The 17,339-nt window shown below is 44.3% G+C and overlaps 1 protein-coding gene and 1 non-coding gene across 7 annotated transcripts in view; both read right to left on the bottom strand.

The window, feature by feature from the left end:
• Positions 1 to 17,339, bottom strand: part of JAK1 (Janus kinase 1) — a 107,178-nt gene that overhangs the window by 75,818 nt on the left and 14,021 nt on the right. Inside the window, exon 2 of one of the 6 annotated variants that reach the window (XM_050961973.1) lies at positions 9,082 to 9,269. The exons of the other annotated variants lie outside the window; for them this stretch is intronic. The gene's annotated coding sequence lies outside the window, so the exon portion shown is untranslated. The remainder of the gene's footprint in view (positions 1 to 9,081; positions 9,270 to 17,339) is intronic. 6 annotated transcript variants of the gene reach the window in all.
• LOC127056101 (U6 spliceosomal RNA) lies at positions 8,597 to 8,703 on the bottom strand. The gene has a single exon (XR_007775743.1). It is a non-coding gene; the product is annotated as a U6 spliceosomal RNA (small nuclear RNA).

The following is a 17,339-nucleotide window of genomic DNA, read 5'->3' as shown; positions in this document are numbered from 1 at the left end:
ATACGCTTTTGCGTGGACTACCGTAAGCTAAATGCTGTAACTCGTCCGGACAACTATCCAATGCCACGTACCGATGAGCTATTGGAAAAGTTGGGACGTGCCCAGTTCATCTCTACAATAGACTTAACCAAGGGGTACTGGCAAGTACCGCTAGATGAACCTGCCAAGGAGAGGTCAGCATTCGTCACCCATGCGGGGGTGTATGAATTCAATGTCCTTCCTTTCGGCCTTCGAAATGCACCCGCCACCTTCCAGAGGCTGGTAGATGGTCTACTAGCTGGACTGGGAGAATTTGCAGTTGCCTACCTCGATGATGTGGCCATTTTTTCAGACTCCTGGCCCGAACACCTACTACACCTGGAAAAGGTCTTGGAGCGCATCAGGCAGGCCGGACTAACTGTTAAGGCCAAAAAGTGTCAAATAGGCCAAAACAGAGTGACTTACCTGGGGCACCAGGTGGGTCGAGGAACCATAAACCCCCTACAGGCCAAGGTGGATGCTATCCAAAAGTGGCCTGTCCCACGGTCCAAGAAGCAGGTCCAATCCTTCTTAGGCTTGGCCGGATACTACAGGCGATTTGTACCCCACTACAGCCAAATCGCTGCCCCATTGACCGACCTGACCAAAAAGACCCAGCCAAATGCCGTTAAGTGGACTGATGAGTGTCAAAAGGCCTTTACCCAACTTAAGGCAACGCTCATGTCTCACCCTGTGCTCAGGGCTCCGGACTTTGACAAGCCATTCCTAGTAACCACAGATGCATCTGAGCGTGGTATAGGAGCGGTGCTCATGCAGGAAGCAACAGATCACAACTTCCATCCTGTCGTGTTTCTCACCAAGAAACTGTCTGACAGGGAAAGTCACTGGTCAGTCAGTGAAAAGGAATGCTATGCCATTGTGTACGCCCTGGAAAAGCTACGCCCATATGTTTGGGGACGGCGGTTCCAACTACAAACTGACCATGCTGCACTAAAGTGGCTTCATACTGCCAAGGGGAACAACAAGAAACTTCTTCGTTGGAGTTTAGCTCTCCAAGATTTTGATTTTGAAATTCAACACATCACAGGAGCTTCTAATAAAGTTGCTGATGCACTCTCCCGTGAGAGTTTCCCAGAATTCAGTAGTTAAAAAGTGTTCTTAAAATGTAGAAGTCTGTTAGTTATATACTTAGGAGTATATGTAAAGGTGTATGTGTTGTATTAATCTGTTTATTTTCAAGTTCTAGAAGGAAATCGCCGCCAGTGAGCTTCCCCACTGTCTGCAATTTGGGGGGCGTGTCATAAACAGATAGCTAAGGGTTAATGTCTCTTTCACCTGAAGCACCTGACCAGAGGACCAATCAAAAAACCGGATTTTTTCAACTTTGGGTGGAGGGAATTTTGTGTCTGAGGTCTTTGTCTTTTGTCTGCCTGTCTGCCTGCTTTCTCTGAGCTTTGGAGAAGTAGTTTCTATTTTCTAGTCTTCTGTTTCCAAGTGTAAGGACAAAGAGATCAGATAGTAAGTTCTATGGTTTCTTTTCTTTGGTATTTGCATGAATAGAAGTGCTGGAGTGCTTTGATTTGTATTCTTTTAGAATAAGGCTGTTTATTCAATATTCTTTTAAGCAATTGACCCTGTGTTGTATCATCTCAATACAGAGAGAACATTTGTACTTATTTTTCTTTCTTTTTATATAAAGCTTTCTTTTAAGACCTGTTGGAGTTTTTCTTTACTTCAGGGAAATTGAGTCTGTACTCACCAGGGAATTGGTGGGAGGAAGAAATCAAGGGGAGATTTGTGTGTTGGATTGCTAGCCTGACTTTGCATTCCCTCTGGGGGAATAGGAAAGTACTTTTTGCTTCCAGGACTGGAAACAGAGAGGGGGAGTCACTCTGTGTAGTTTCACAGAGCTTAGGTCTGTGTATCTCTCCAGGAGCACCTGGAGGGGGGAAGGGAAAAAGGATTATTTCCCTTTGTTGTGAGACTCAAGGGATTTGGGTCTTGGGGTCCCCAGGGAAGGTTTTTCAGAGGGACCAGAGTGCCCCAAAACACTCTAAATTTTTGGGTGGTGGCAGCAGGTACCAGGTCCAGGCTGGTGGCTAAGCTTGGAGGTTTTCATGCTAACCCCCATATTTTGGACGCTAAGGTCCAAAACTGGGACTAAGGTTATTACACAGCTAATTTCCTTTGTTTTCTTTCTCAGCTCTTCCCAGGGTGGTGGGGGGAGAGGGAGGCTTGAGGGTACCCCACAGGGAAGAATTCCTAAGTGCTCCTTCCTGGGTCCAAGGGGTTTTTTTGCATTTGGGTGGTGGAAGCGTTTACCAAGCCAAGGTCAGAGAAAAGCATAACCTTGGGAGTTTAATACAGGCCTGGAGTGGCCAGTATTAATTTTTAAAATCCTTGCGGGCCCCCACCTTCTGCACTCGAAGTGCCAGAGTGCAGATTCAGCCTTGACACAGGCAATGAAGAAACTCCATCTGAGAGAGCCTTCTTGAATGATGTTTGTTAGAAGCACTAAGTTACGTATAAGTTTGCTATTAAATCTCACTGCAGAAGAAAGGTGTGTATTCAACAAAATGAACATGAGTGGTTGCTTGAAATACACAAGTTAAAGGCCATATTATTAGCAGTACTATTTGTTATCTGAGAGAACCCAAAAGCATATTAGGTATTTCAAAGAAACAGCCTTGATCATGCAGAGGTGTAAGTAAACTTTACAAACATGGGTAGTCCCACTGAATACAATGGAACTATTCACATGCATAAAGTTACGCATACTTAGGACTGAGGTAAAGCCCCTGTCCCAAACAGATTATTGGCCACATTCAGGCATAACAAGTGAGTCATAAACCTAAAAAGGGAAGGAGACAATAAGTAGGACAATAATAACAAAAGTAAGACCATGCAGTTACTCAGCATGTACATTCTTAACAGTTACATCAAGTTTCTTTTGGTTTGATTACAGCCTTACTTCTTGTACATGAAAACAACTGAAGTAAATTTTAGGGAACACCCAGGTAAAATAAAACATATTAAAAAAGCCACTGAAGTGGAACTTCATTGCACTCACTACTTCACAGGGCTGTTGAAAATACTGATTAGTTGATATATGCAGTGAAGTCTTATGGTGCAGAGTACAATGCAAGACCCTGACCCTGCAAGCCAGTCCATGCAGGATCTACTGCTTAATAATTTTCTTGCAAGTTATGTGGTACCCACATCAGAAATATTACTTGCTGCATTCTCCCTTCCTCAGGCAAGTAAAATATCACTAGTTTTTTCAATTGCAATCATCACAATAAACAGTAAGTTTTCTGCTTAGAATAATACATTTCCATGACTGTGAAAAAGCATTTGCTTGCTTCTCATGACAAACTTAGAAGTGAACAGAAATTTTAAAAATAAATATATACAGACAACTATTTAAGATCCATCATAGACTCATAGACTCATAGACTCATAGGTCAGAAGGGACCAATCTGATCATCTAGTCTGACCTCCTGCACAAGGCAGGCCACAGAACCCCACCCATCCAATTTTATACAACCCCTATCCCAGGACCGAGTTATTGAAATCCTCAAAAATGGTTTGAAGACCTCAAGGTGCAGAGACATCACCAGCAAGCGACCCGTGCCCCACGCTGCAGGGGAAGGCGAAAAACCTCCAGGGCACCTGCCAATCCGCCCTGGAGGAAAATTCCTTCCCGACCCCAAATATGGCGATCAGCTAAACCCTGAGCATGTGGGCAAGAGTCACCAGCCAGCACCCAAGAAGGAGTTCTCCGCAGCAACTCAGTACCCATCGCATGCAACATCTCCCCGCAGACCATTGAGCAGACCTGTCTGGTGGTAATTCAAGATCAATTGCCCAAATTGACGATCCTATCATAACATCCCCTCCATATACTTATCAAGCTTTGTCTTAAAGCCAGGAAAGTCTTTTGCCCCTACTACTTCCCTCGGAAGGCTATTCCAGAACTTCACTCCCCTAATGGTCAGAAACCTTCGTCTAATTTCAAGTCTAAACTTCCTAATATCCAGTTTATACCCATTCGTCCTCGTGGCTACATTAGTACTAAACTTAAATAATTCCTCTCCCTCCCTAACGTTAACCCCCTTGATATATTTATATAGGGCGAGCATATCCCCCCTCAGCCTTCTTTTGGCCAGGCTAAACAAGCCAAGCTCTTTGAGTCTCCTTTCATAAGGCAGTTTTTCCATTCCTCGGATCATCCTCGTAGCCCGTCTCTGAACCTGTTCCAGTTTGAATTCATCCTTCAAGAGACATTTGTTTTAAAATGTAATTATTTTTCATTCTAAATAGTGTAAAATCAGTTCCTGTGTCATTGACCTGACAATCTGAGTGTAGGATTTAGAGTTTCTATATTTCCCCTTTAAGATGTAATGACATCCTCACTAACATCAAAGCTAAATGAGCAATACTGGAACATGAGATCCAAAGTCCCCTGAACTTTAAGGTGTTTGAATTCTGGATAAAACTTAGCAGTGATGACCCATTTCTACTTAAAATCAGTATCAGGAATGCATCTTCACATACTGATTAAGTGTCAGCAGTGCCATTAGTCTGCAGGAGAAACAACACTGAACTCAGGTCTTGACACATTTTAAAACAAAAAACCCACAGAATTTTCAGTTCACCTTTTAAAATATACTTGTTTGTAATGACTCTTGCTTTCTTCTTCCTCTTCTCCCACCCTTCCCCCTGCCTTGGATTGGTAATGGCAGGGTTTTGGATCCACAGTACTGTTCCAGAATTCCAACAGGAGTAAATAGTTTAGTAGTGAGGTCTCTGTTGCTGCCCCACTATACACAGTTATTCCCTGGCAGAGCAGTGTCAAAGGACAAAAAAAAGACAAGCTCAGGTCCAACAAGGACAAGGGAACCACAGCTGAGGACGGTCTGTGAAACACTATCACCAATTAGCTAAGAGAGAAAGCAGTGGAAGAAAGCTTGAAGGAATTTAACACACACTCCACAATCAGTGGTGCAAGTAGAAATCATTTCTTGCTGGTACAGTAACTCCTCACTTAGAGTTGTACCAGTTACCGTTGTTTTGTTGCTGATCAATTAGGGAACATGCTCATTTAAAGTTGTGCAATGCTCCCTTAGAACATTGTTTGGCAGCTGCCTGCTTTGTCCACTGCCTGCAGTAAGAGCAGCCCGTTGCAGCTAGTTGGTGGGGGCTTGGAACCAGGGTGGGCCGGCAGCCCCCCTAAGTTCCCTGTGCAGCAGCCGCCCAGCAGGCCAACAAGGTTAAGCAAGGAGTTACTGTACTTCACTCATGGGATAGACACAAGGGGAGGGGGCACATGACCTCCCCACGTGACCCTCCATCTGATTCCTCCCCACTCCCATCCCAGAGCCCCCACGCGCTCCCTGTCCCCTCCTACAACCCCCTTTGTATATACAAACATCAACATGCGTAACTACTCACTTTCCCCCCAAATATGTAGTATTCAGTCTGTTTATATGGAATATGGGAGTCAGGTGAGGAGACATTTCAGTATATGTATAACTTATTAAAAGACAAATTTTAAGTAGAACTACATCCTAAACTGCTTTACGGTATTGTACTCAAACATTGTATTTCAATGGTGGATTCAACTTCCTTTATAGGAACAGACTCCTGAAACTATTACCAGTCCAAGGTGGTCCAGACTAGATGATCATAATGGTCCCTTCTGACCTTAAAGTCTATGATTCTATGATAATCATGCAAATCATGATCAAATGATTAAGGGTTTACAGGATTAGGTTCCAAGTTTATAAATTGTTCTGGATGAAACTCACAACGCCTGAGCTGTCGGATCAGAAGAAGCTTCATTCGAATAAAGGTGGGCAGATGTCTGATAAGTCTTAGCTCCATTACTAAGACGAGGAACATATTTTTTCAGCAAAGTTCTTGGCTGATTCCTGAGGCAGCTGATTTAAGGCCATCAGTGTCCAGCATTATAAACTTCATTTATAGTTCTATCACCCACAAAGCTGGAAAATGAGGCATTTGTTTTCTCTGTTTTGCTGCTCCAGTTAACAAAACGCATGTTAGTCTAGTTTGGCTGCAAAGAAGAATTCTCTGTACACTGGGAACAACACCTGATTCCTATAAGGCTGCAGAACTGGGCTGACATCAGAATCCAAGTATCCTCTGGTCAGTGCAAGCAGAGGTATTCCTCTAATGATTTGGACTTGACGTGATGCAGTATAGATGTCATGGATAATTCAGACCAATGGGGAGAAACAGAATGAAACACTATTTAAACATCTTCTGCCCTTCCCCTCCCCTCTTGAGGACTCCTGACCAAACAGCACAATACATACCCTAACAAACTTAAACAAAGTTTGTTTAAGTTTGTTAGCATATGTATTGTGCTGCTAAAGCCATTTAAAGAATGAATGCCCTCCCTAGCTGCGTTCTGCTGACCCTGCATGAGGGGGGCTAGCCCCAAGTCTTCCTGGTACCTTGTACCCGGTAAAAAATCTTCTGCTGGTACTGCATACAGGAGGGTACCACCCTACTTGCACACCTGACCACAATACAACTAAATACCCTGTAGCTGTGAGTTCAAAATGGTACAAAGGAAGCAAATATTTTAAGCAAAATGAATGAATAGTACTTGTGGCACCCATTTAAAAAAAAAAAAAAAAAAGCCTTTTGAGAGTAAATAAAACATTTACCACACAGTCAACAAAATGTCAGGACAATTAAAACCAAGCACTTCCCAAAGTACCCAGCTAGGTCCAGGACAATGATTAGCAAAGCAGTATGACTTTCATGTGTGAAAGTCTGAGCAATTTAAAATGACATTCTACTTTTTGTGTATATAATTTAAATGAAAATCCAGTATTACAACTGGACTGCAGGGTATTAGTTATCAAGTATTTGTAACTTAACTTTCATGTATTTAGCAAATGCTGAATAGTTATTGTGACATTTTTCTGTATTGTAGTTTAAATAACTTACCAAAACAATTGAAACTGGTGTGATTATATTGCATTATTTTGATAAATAAAATTTGCAGAATTTTGCAGAATTTTTTATTTTTTGGCGCAGGATTTTTATTTTTTTGGCACAGAATCCTCCCAGAAGTAACAACACAGTTATCAAACTAGCCAGTACCAACAATCTAGGGAGTGAACACACACTTTTTTTTTTGTTATTTGTTTAAGTTTGTGGGCCTTTATATTCCTTCCCTCCTCCCAGAAGCTGCACTCAATTGGAAAAAAAGGCAAAAAAGACATTCTCAGGCATGACTGAATGTGTGGTCATTTCCCCCCCTGTTGAATGTGACCCTAAAAAAAAACAGGAAGAAAGTAGAAGAGGAAACAGATGTATATGGTAAGAAACAAAAGGGATGAGGAGGGGAAACGGAGAGGAAGATTGAGAAGAAAAATTCGGATGAAAAGATGGAGATGCAGAAATTAAGTGGGAAAATGCTGAACGGTAAAGAGCAGAGAAGAGAAAATAGGATGGGGTAAGGTATTTTCTTACTGTAATTCCATTAACCTGGAAATTCTTCATAGATACCAGAAAGGAACCCTTCATATTTCAGTAATGGTGTCTCTTTGATAATCCTGGCACAGTACTAGTTTTGGGTGCTCCCTAGCAAACCTTAGGTTTTAGGGTAATAGCTGTAAACAGTGCTGTTTTAGGATAAACAGGAATGTTTATTTTATGCAAATATGGTAATTTATCTGATTAAATTCCTAAAAGGCTGTTAATCACATGAGCAATCAAGTCAACTTGAAAATGCATGAACATTCAAAAGAACTGTAATTTCCTTCTCTTGGTCTTGAAGTAAAGAGATGGTTAATCTAACATGCCCCCAATTAATTAGATTTTGGATTTTTAATCCAGTTGACTGTAATTGTTTAACTGTAAAAACAAATCCATGTTAAAGAAAAACTTGCCATAAAACACATTAAAGGCCAACTGCAAGGCAAAAATCAGCAACACTAAACAGATTTGTCTGTGGAATATTATATTAACCAGATGGGTGTGGGCACAGAGTATTCAACATGGGAACAAGTTTTACTCACTTTTGCAATTTATTTTTTTTTAATTCTTTGTAAACTCAATTTAATGGTTTCACTGAGGGAGGGGCAGGGTGTTTCCTTCTTTCAGAAATAGCTTCAATAAGCAAGATATTATCACAAGATTTCATTGAGGGGGGAGGGCAGACATAACTTTCTGAGCCATTCAAAAGTATTTCCGTGTTAAGTATGCTCCACAATCTAAAAATCTGTGCTTATCTCTTATTTTTCTGCTTTGGAGTTCACCTTTAAGTTGAAGAGAGAGTTTAATTTTAAAAAATGACTGGCTGCACATGCACTGAAGTTTCAGAACAGTAAGATAATTTTTTTTCAGCATGTGGTCTGCGTGCATATGCAATGGTTAAATCTAATCTGCAAGTTCACACGCTCAAACGGAAAAAAATCTAACTATATTTCTCTATATAATACTCTTTTGACTACATGTAAAACAGATTTCTTCCCTTTTTTTAAAAGGGAAATTAACAAAGTTTACACCCAATGCTCTAGTGTGCTATGGACATGTAATGCAGTAGTCAGCAGTCCTCTAACTGTCAGCCCTGTCTCCTCATACTGCAATGATGTTCACAAATTTGCGTGTCTTCCTTGCACAGGAGCCATGCTAATCTTCTCTGTATCATTCCAATTTTAGTATATGTGCTGCAATGATGTTCACATCACCTTGTCTTAGTGGGCAACAAAGCTGCGATTAAATTCGGTGCAGCATCTCTAAAGAAAGGCAGAACTCACAACCTAGTGGCAGGCTTGGCAGCCCGTTGTCATTTTTTAAGCTATTTTGCATCCTGATCTGGGCTGGGACTGGAGAGATCCCACATGTAACTTAACCAGCACTAAGACAGCTTTCCAGGCTATCCTATGGGCTGCAGCAATGTCCAAAATCCAGGCACTGCTGAGGCCCACCCCAGCAAACCGCTCCTCTCCTAGTCCCATCCCATCCCCGAACATTCCTTATATGTGAGGTTAGGAGGGGTCCTCTGAGGACAACATCACTGTTATCTTTCACAGCTTCTGTGGCAATGGAATCTTCACCTACCTGGAATCAGAATATTTTGGGCCTTTTATACAGCTCCAACCCTTCTCAGCATAAAGTATCCAAAGCAGGAGTGAAGATCTCATTCCAGACTTTATTTCAAAAGAGCTTTGGACTAGATTTTCAAGTGCCCGACACCTGAGATTGTTGTCAGATTTTCAAGAGTCCAGAATACGATGTAACAATCTATTCTGAAGATAAATATCAGAGGGGTAGCTGTGTTAGTCTGTATCCACAAAAACAATGAGGATTCCATTCCGGTGGCACCTTAAAGACTAACAGATTTATTTGGGCATGAAACTTACTGTAATTTTCACTCCATGCATCTGAAGAAGTGGGGTTTTTACCCACAAAATCTTATGCCCAAATAAATCTGTTAGTCTTTAAGGTGCCACCAGACTCCATGGTATTTTGAAGATTTAGCCCAGGGGTCAGCAACATATGGCACACGTGCCAAAGATGGCACGTGAGCCAATTTTTAATGGCATGCTCTGCCTCCCAGAGTCCCGGTAGGCAGCAGCGTGCCATTAAAAATCCTACCTGGCCTGGCCCGCTCTTCTCTGCCTCTGCTCCCCCCATGGGGGCAGAGCAAAGGTGTGTGCACGGGGTGTGCCCAGGCACACCCTAATGCAGGGGTGGGCAAATGACCCCACTCGCCTGGCGCGGCAAGCCACGGGGTCCGCGCCCCCAGGCCAGAGAGCCCGGCCAAGCGCAGCAAACCGCCGGCCCCTCCCCCGCCTTCCCTCCTCCCCTGGAGCCATGCTGCCACGCGTGCAGCATTCTGGGGGCCGAGGCTGCGCGCTCCTGCAGGGCAGTGTGTCTGCCTCTGCGCAGCGCAGAGCATGCTGCTAACAGCCTCATGGTAAGGGGTCTGGGTCCGGGGGGGGGGGCTGGATGAGGGGTGGGGGCAGCCAGGGGACAGGAAGCAGGGTGGGTTGGATAGGGGTTGGGATCCCAGGCGGAGTGGTTAGGGTGGGGGTCTCTAGGTTGGATGGGGCATGGGAGTCCTGGAGTCTGTCAGAGGGCAGGGGGTGGACAGGGGTCAGGGCAGTCAGGGAACAGGGAGCAAGGAGGGTCTGGGGGGGCAGTTAAGGTGGGGGGTCTCTGGAGGGAGTGGTCAGCAGACAAGGAGCTGGGGGGGGTTAGATAAGTCAGGAGTTCGGGGGGGCTGTCAGGAGGCAGGGGTGTGGAGAGGGGTTGCGGCAGGCAGGGAGCGGGTTGTATGGGTCAGGAGTTCTGGGGGTCCTGTCAGGGGGCGGGGAGCAGTTGGATAGGCATGAGAGTCCCAGGGGTCTGTCTGGGGGCAGGGATGTGGATAAGGGTCAGGTCAGTCAGGGGACAGGTAGGGGATAAGGTCCTAAGGGGGCAGTCAGGGAACAAGGAGCAGGGAGGCTTAGATGGAGGTGAGGTTCTGGGGGACAATTAGGGGCAGGGATCCCAGGAGGGGGTAGTCAGGGGACAAGGAGCAGAGTGCTGGGAGTTCTGAGGGGGGCAATCAGGGGGTGGGAAGTAGAAGGGAATGGATGGGGGCAGGGCAGGGGCAGGGCTAGGGCATGGTGGGGGCAGGGCTAGGGCACGGTGAGGGCAGGGCTAGGGCAGGGCTCCCTGGGTGCTGCGCACGTCTATGGGCAGAAGCTTGGTCCTGCCAGCTCCCCTGCCTCTTCCAGTAGTATGCTGGGTTCCTGCCCCTCCTCCGCCTCTCGGTCGCTCCCTCCCTGACCGCCGATCAGCTGATGGCCCTTGCGAGGGAGGGAGTCGGGAAGAAGCAGAGTCAGCGTGCTCGCTGCTCCCAGTGGAGGCAGAGAAGAAGCGGGGGCAGGGCCTTGGAATAGCATATCCCCCCCAGCTCTCTGCCCTGACCCCCACCACACCCAGCCCTCTGCCCTGAGCCCTGACCCCCCACTCACATACACCCAGACCTCTGCCCTGAGCCCCGCACACCCCCCGAGGCCCCTGCCTTGAACCCTGTACCCTCCTCATACACACTCAGCCCTCTGCTTGACTCCTTCGCCCTCCCCCCTGACCCCAGCCCTGACTCTGGCACCCCCACACATACCCAGCCCCCCCCCCGCCCTGACACCTGCACACCCCTCACATGCCCCCAGCCTTCTGCCCTGACTCTTGCACCCCCCATATCCCCACCTCCACCCTGAGCACCAAACGGAAGCTCCTGCACACCCACATTCCCACCTGCACCCCTCACACCAAAGGGAGCTGCCCACGTAAGTGCCCCACACCCAAACATCCTGCCCCAACCGTGAGCCCCCTCCCTCATTCTAGCTCCTGGCCAGACCCTTCACTCCCAGCCCTGTGCTCAGTGCACTCCCACCCTCAGCTCAGTGCAGAGAGAGGAAGAGAATGGGCCAGAACCAGGGAGAAGGTAGGTACCCACTGTATGAAAGGCTGGCGCTACCATTTAGGTGACCTAGGCAATAGCTTAGGGTGCCAGAATTTTGGGGGGGTGCTATTTTGCCGGGGGGCGGCACACGGGTCCGGTGGACCTACCGCAGTCATGCCGGTGGATGGTCCGCTGCTGGAAAGGCTCCGGTGGAGCTGCCGCAGTCATTTCGGCGGACGGTGCGCTGGTCTAAAGACTCCAGCGGACATACCTCAGTCATGCCTGCGGCAGGTCCACCGGAGCCTTTTTATTCCAGCGGACCGCCCGCCGGCATCACTGCAGCAACTCCACTGGAGCCTTTCCAGCAGCGGACCGTCCGCCAGCATGACTGCGGTAGGTCCACCGGATCTGAGGGGGGGCGGCGAAATGGCCATCCGCCTAGGGCGTCAGAAACCCTGGCGCCGCTTCTGACTGTATGTGGTCAGGGCCAGGACCCCAGACTGGCAGCGGGCTGAGCGGGTCCAGCAGCCAGGATCCTGGCTGGCAGGAACCGGCAGATGGGACCCCTCAGCGGCAGGGGGCTGAGCCACTCATCACACTGCCGGTCTGGGGTCCCAGCCGCCAACTCCGCACAGCCAGCTGCCAGTCTGGGGTTCTGGCTGCAAGACCCTTGCCAGCCGGGGTCCCAGCCACAGGCCCCGCTCAGCCCGCTGCCGGCCTAGGTGAACAGAACCCCAGACCAGCAGCGGGCTGAGCGGGCCAGCAGTGTAAGATCAACATTTTAATTTATTTTTAAATGACGCTTCTTAAACATTTTGAAAACCTTGTTTATTTTACAATACAACACTAGTTTGGTTATATAATATATAGACTTATAGAGAGAGACCTTCTACAAAACATTAAAATGTATTACCAGCACGCAAAACCTTAAATTAAAATGAATAAATGAAGACTCGGCACACCGCTTCTGAAAGGTTGCCGACCCCTGATCTAGCCCTAAGAGCCTAGAGGAGAAAGCTAGGTATCAGATCTGACAAAATAAAAGGCATTCAAAAAGCCATTTGAATGGATAACAAAAATACCCAGATTTGAGAAAAATGCAAAACTTTTCCCACAATACCACACACACACACACACACACACACAATGCAGTCCCTGAAGGCCGAAGGGACAAGAGAAAAATATATCTTTATGCATACACTTCATTTTGTGACATGCTTAAATACCACGGTGATTAGTGCTGTACAAAAACCTAGATAGATACCTTCAAAGATTTAACATGACCTTCAAATGAAAAAAGTCTCTGCACTCTTTTGCTTCTCTATAATGTATGTAAAGGCCTGCCTTATTTTGTTTTAAATACATGAAAAAATGCAGGCTTTTTTTTTTTTTTGGGGGGGGGGGGGGACTGAAGATCTCAAACTAATGGATTGTGACATCAAGACACTGAAACCTTGGCATATGAGACAGGAACAAAGTTTAGTCAGACTCTTTAAAACTCTGTTTTTTTATTAGCTTTTGTTAACATCTAAATAACTAACTCACACACACAGGAGAAAATTTATCTTTGTGAAAGACTCAATCCCGTACCTGTCCACCTAAGGACTAAGAAATTCCCACTGAATTTCTCTAGTTCTTCCAGGAGCACTTCAACAACTACAAAAAAAGAAGGAAAAAGCAAAACAACACAACTCCTTCCAAGCCTTCTTTATCCAGACTGAAGGAGAAACAGTAACAAATATCTTCTCTCTTCTTTATGGGTACCCAGAAAACATGATATTCCTTAGCTACTAGTTTCCCCTTTGACCTAGATGTTGAAGGACTCAAACATAAAAATCTTTGCTTTTCTTAAAACGGCCTGTCTGCGTATCCAGTTACAAGATTAAGGGCTCAATTATCTTGCACTAAATACAATTCTATCTTGAAAAGTGAAAACAAATAGCATCTCGAGGTCCTACTTTAGTTGTGCTTTAATTACTTCTACATCAAATTTGCTTAGTGTACAAAGTTAAAATTTTATTCTTAGTTATCCTCTATACAAATGCTACCCTATGATCTGAGAGTCAAGCTAGATTCTCTCCTCCTTTCACATCATCACCACTAAAAAAAAGTTCTGGGGGCCAAATTATGCTTCATTTACACCTGTGTAGTGCTATTGGCTTTTACAGGGATTGTGTTTCTATAACAGAACATAATTTGAAGAAACTAGGGCAGCCCAAGTGTAACTGAGAACTTAATCTGGCTTTGCCACTTTTTTCCTTTATTATTAACAACTATGCATGAAGAAAACAGGATCATTTATTTTTCAGACCACAGGTTGTGGGGTTGAATGAAGTTATTTGCAGATCTAGCAGCTAGCAAGAGACCTCCATTTACCTGTAAACTAAGAAAACTTGATATGAAAATCAATGAACCACAATCAATGCAGAGTTTCATGATACCATTTTTAGAGTATCACCTTTTAGATTTTAAAGAATGCCAATGTTCCTATAAGTACTTCCAATCAGGCCAAATTCTTAATAAAAATGTATCACCATGTAAAAGGCCTTAAAAGTCTTCTTACAACTCCTCCCTCACTATGGGGTGGGGTGAGGGGTGATTAAGGGAGCTTTAAGAGGGGAAACAATCATATAGGCTGCCTGATCCCTAAATAGCTTTTACAAAAGGGTATTTGTCCTCTCCAACAGACATACAAATTAACAGTTACAAACTCTTATAATGAGAAGGTTTCCCTATACAGTACTTTGTTCCACAGATGTGCACTACAACATCTTTGTAAGGTAAGTCTATGCAATTAAGTTCTACCAGTGCTTAGCTTTTTCTTAAACTTATCTTGCTGAGCCTACGTTTGGCTCATTTAGTCCTGCAATCTTATGTGACTACAAAATGAGTAGTTCCACTGAAATCAACAGGAGCAAAATTATTAGTACTGTTTACAGAACTGGGGCCATAGTCTGAACTTTCTCACATATTTTCATTAAACAAACCCTTGCTTTTTCAGTATGAGTAAGGATTTGCATAACTTTGGCAAGCCCTAAATCAGCCAGTTAGGATAAAATTAAGGAAATGAAAATGCAAACCCCTCAGCCTTTCAAACTCACAAGAGTATCAATGTGTTTATTTTCAGAATGCTCAAAGGCCAGTTAGGGATCATTCACAGGCAGCGTAGAGCTTATGCCTTAAAACTTGCAAAGTTACACCAAAATCCTATCTGAACCCTGCAGACAAATTGGAGAGTATTTGCTGGTCCTGAACAGCTCAGTTATATGTACTGAAAAGCAACTAATGCATATAGTTCTCAAGTATCAGAGGGGTAGCCGTGTTAGTCTGGATCTGTAAAAGCAGCAAAGAATCCTGTGGCACCTTATAGACTAACAGACATGCATCCAACGAAGTGGGTATTCACCCATGAAAGCTCGTGCTCCAAAACGTCTGTTAGTCTATAAGGTGCCACAGGATTCTTTGCTGCATATAGTTGTGGCTTCTTGTTAATTTTTTAAGTCTTATCAAAAAGAGGGCCAAATCCTGAAAGTTTCTTTAAACTACATCTAGTTTACCAACCAATTCAGTAAAATCAGTAATGATCTTCTGCCCATGCTTCAAACTGTATGGGTAACTAATAGTTTTAAATGGAGGGAGGAGCTTGCTAGTTAGTTCTGGTAACAACCAATAAGATCATATTGGTCCAAACTGCTAATGTTGCTAACAAATTACACATGGACTGTGAAGCAAATATAAGGTAACTCCCATTTTAAAAAGTAAATTAGGCAGTTCAGCTCCTATGTCTTATTGAAAGCCAATAGCATATAAGCCCCTAAATGCCTATATCATTTGAAAATGGGACTTAGCCTGCTAAATCATTTATGCCTTACAATGCTGAGCTGAGCAACACATAAATACCTGTAAAAATCTGGTTCCAAGTGCCTAGCAAACCTATTTCTTCTTAATTCTTTTCCCAGAAGAGAGCATAAAAAATTTTTTTTTTAATTCCTTTTTCAAACATACTAATCTACTTCAATTAAATTTAAAAAAAAAGACTCAACCCTTCGACAGATATTTCTACCTCAGACACATTTTACAAAAGCCTAAGCTGCTTGACAAGGATTTAATGGAAAGGCCAATGAAACATAACCTAAAATCTAATGTTATTAAGAAATATTAGTCATATTTTATAACTGATTTCAGTATTCATATTTGTCTGATGCACCGTTAACTAAACTTAGCTGGTGACTTAATATCAAAACATCAGTTAAACTCTATCCACGTGCATACAGGAGCAAGTGTCACAACATAGGTTAACGGCTGAACAGTATATGTATATCTTATGATTCAGTTACATGTTATAGTTAAGGTGACCAGACAGCAAATGTGAAAAACCAAGGTGAGGGGTAATAGGAGCTTATATTAGAAAAAGACCCAAAAATTGGGACTGTCCTGGTTAAATCAGGACATCTGGTCACTGTAGTTGTAGCAGAGGTTGACAATGTTATGTCTAAGTCAAGCCTCACCAATTTCATGGCTGTGAAAAATGTGTCAGACCATGAAATAAGCCCTTCCCCATGACATCTGATCTCCCCCTTGCTGCTGGGAGCACCCCAGTGATGGGGCTCCTAGCTGCAAGTCCCATCTGGGCTGGGGAGGGAGAGGACTTGTCCTTCCTCTCCAAAGCTGCTCTTGGGGAGATCAAACCACCTCGGAGTGCCTTCCCCTGTTGCAGTAAGCTCCCTGCCTGGCCTAAGAGGTTCCTGCAGCTGGAGGTGACTTGTGGAGTAGGTCAGATATCCTTCTGGTCCTGGGAGGGCCCCAGCTAGGGAAGCTCCTAGGTGCAAGTCCCTGCTGGGCTGGGAAGGGAGAGCACTTGTCCTTCCCTTGCATATGGGGGGGTGAGGGGGAAGAGATCAGACCCACTTCCAGGTACTTTTTGGGTTGGGACCCCCCATGGATACAACACCCTTAAATTTCAGATGTAAACTGCTGAAAATGTGAAATTAACCAATTTTAAAATCCTCTGGCCGTGAAATTGATCAAAATGGACCATGAATTTGGTAGGGCCCTATGCATAAAGGATGAAGTCCTAACAACAGCCTGTCTGCACATAAATGTAAAATATTTACCAGAGAAAATTTAAGAATTCTATTTCATGCTATCGCTATGAAGGGAGATCCTGTCAACAGGTTGGCAGGGAAGGGATTAACACACCATTTTGTGAGAGGAAAGACCACAAGTACTGGACCTTTCTGAATAGCTTTACCAGTTAGTTGGGCAGAATTAGTTTTGTGGAACTAGTTCTGCCTCAGCACACAAAGAGTTAGAGGGTTGCAGTCTTGTCTATATACAGAAATTATGCCACATTAATTTAGGTCGTGGTCTTGCAGCTATTTAGCTAAACGCAATGCAACTTTGTATGGACATGTACATCAGTTCATCTTGACCTTGTTATGAAAACTAGACTTGCATGATGTAAATGTCCACACATAAAGTTTGCATAGAGTTAGCTCAGGGGTAGGCAACCTATGGCATGCGTGCCAAAGGCAGCACACGAGCTGATTTTTTGTGGCACTCACGCTGCCTGGGTCTTGGCCACCGGTCTGCGGGGCTCTGCATTTTAAGTTAATTTTAAATGAAGCTTCTTAAACATCTAAAAAACCTTATTTACTTTACATACAACAAGAGTTTAGTTATATACGATAGACTTAAAGAAAGACACCTTCTAAAAACATTAACATATATTACTGGCACGTGAAGCCTTAAATTAGAGTGAATAAATGAAGACTTGACACACCACCTCTGAAAGGTTGCCGACCCGACTTAGCTAAATCAGTGCAAAACAACACCTTTCACTAAACCACTGCAACTTCTGTATTTAGCCCAGGACCAAGGGTAGTAATGAGGAAGGATCTTTAGGAAGAGGACTGGAGCTGAA

Source organism: Gopherus flavomarginatus, chromosome 7 (genome assembly GCF_025201925.1).
Source record: "Gopherus flavomarginatus isolate rGopFla2 chromosome 7, rGopFla2.mat.asm, whole genome shotgun sequence".
Classification (NCBI taxonomy): domain Eukaryota; kingdom Metazoa; phylum Chordata; order Testudines; family Testudinidae; genus Gopherus; species Gopherus flavomarginatus.
The sequence above is the reverse complement of the archived record's forward strand: the minus strand, read 5'-3'. Positions and strand labels throughout refer to the sequence as shown.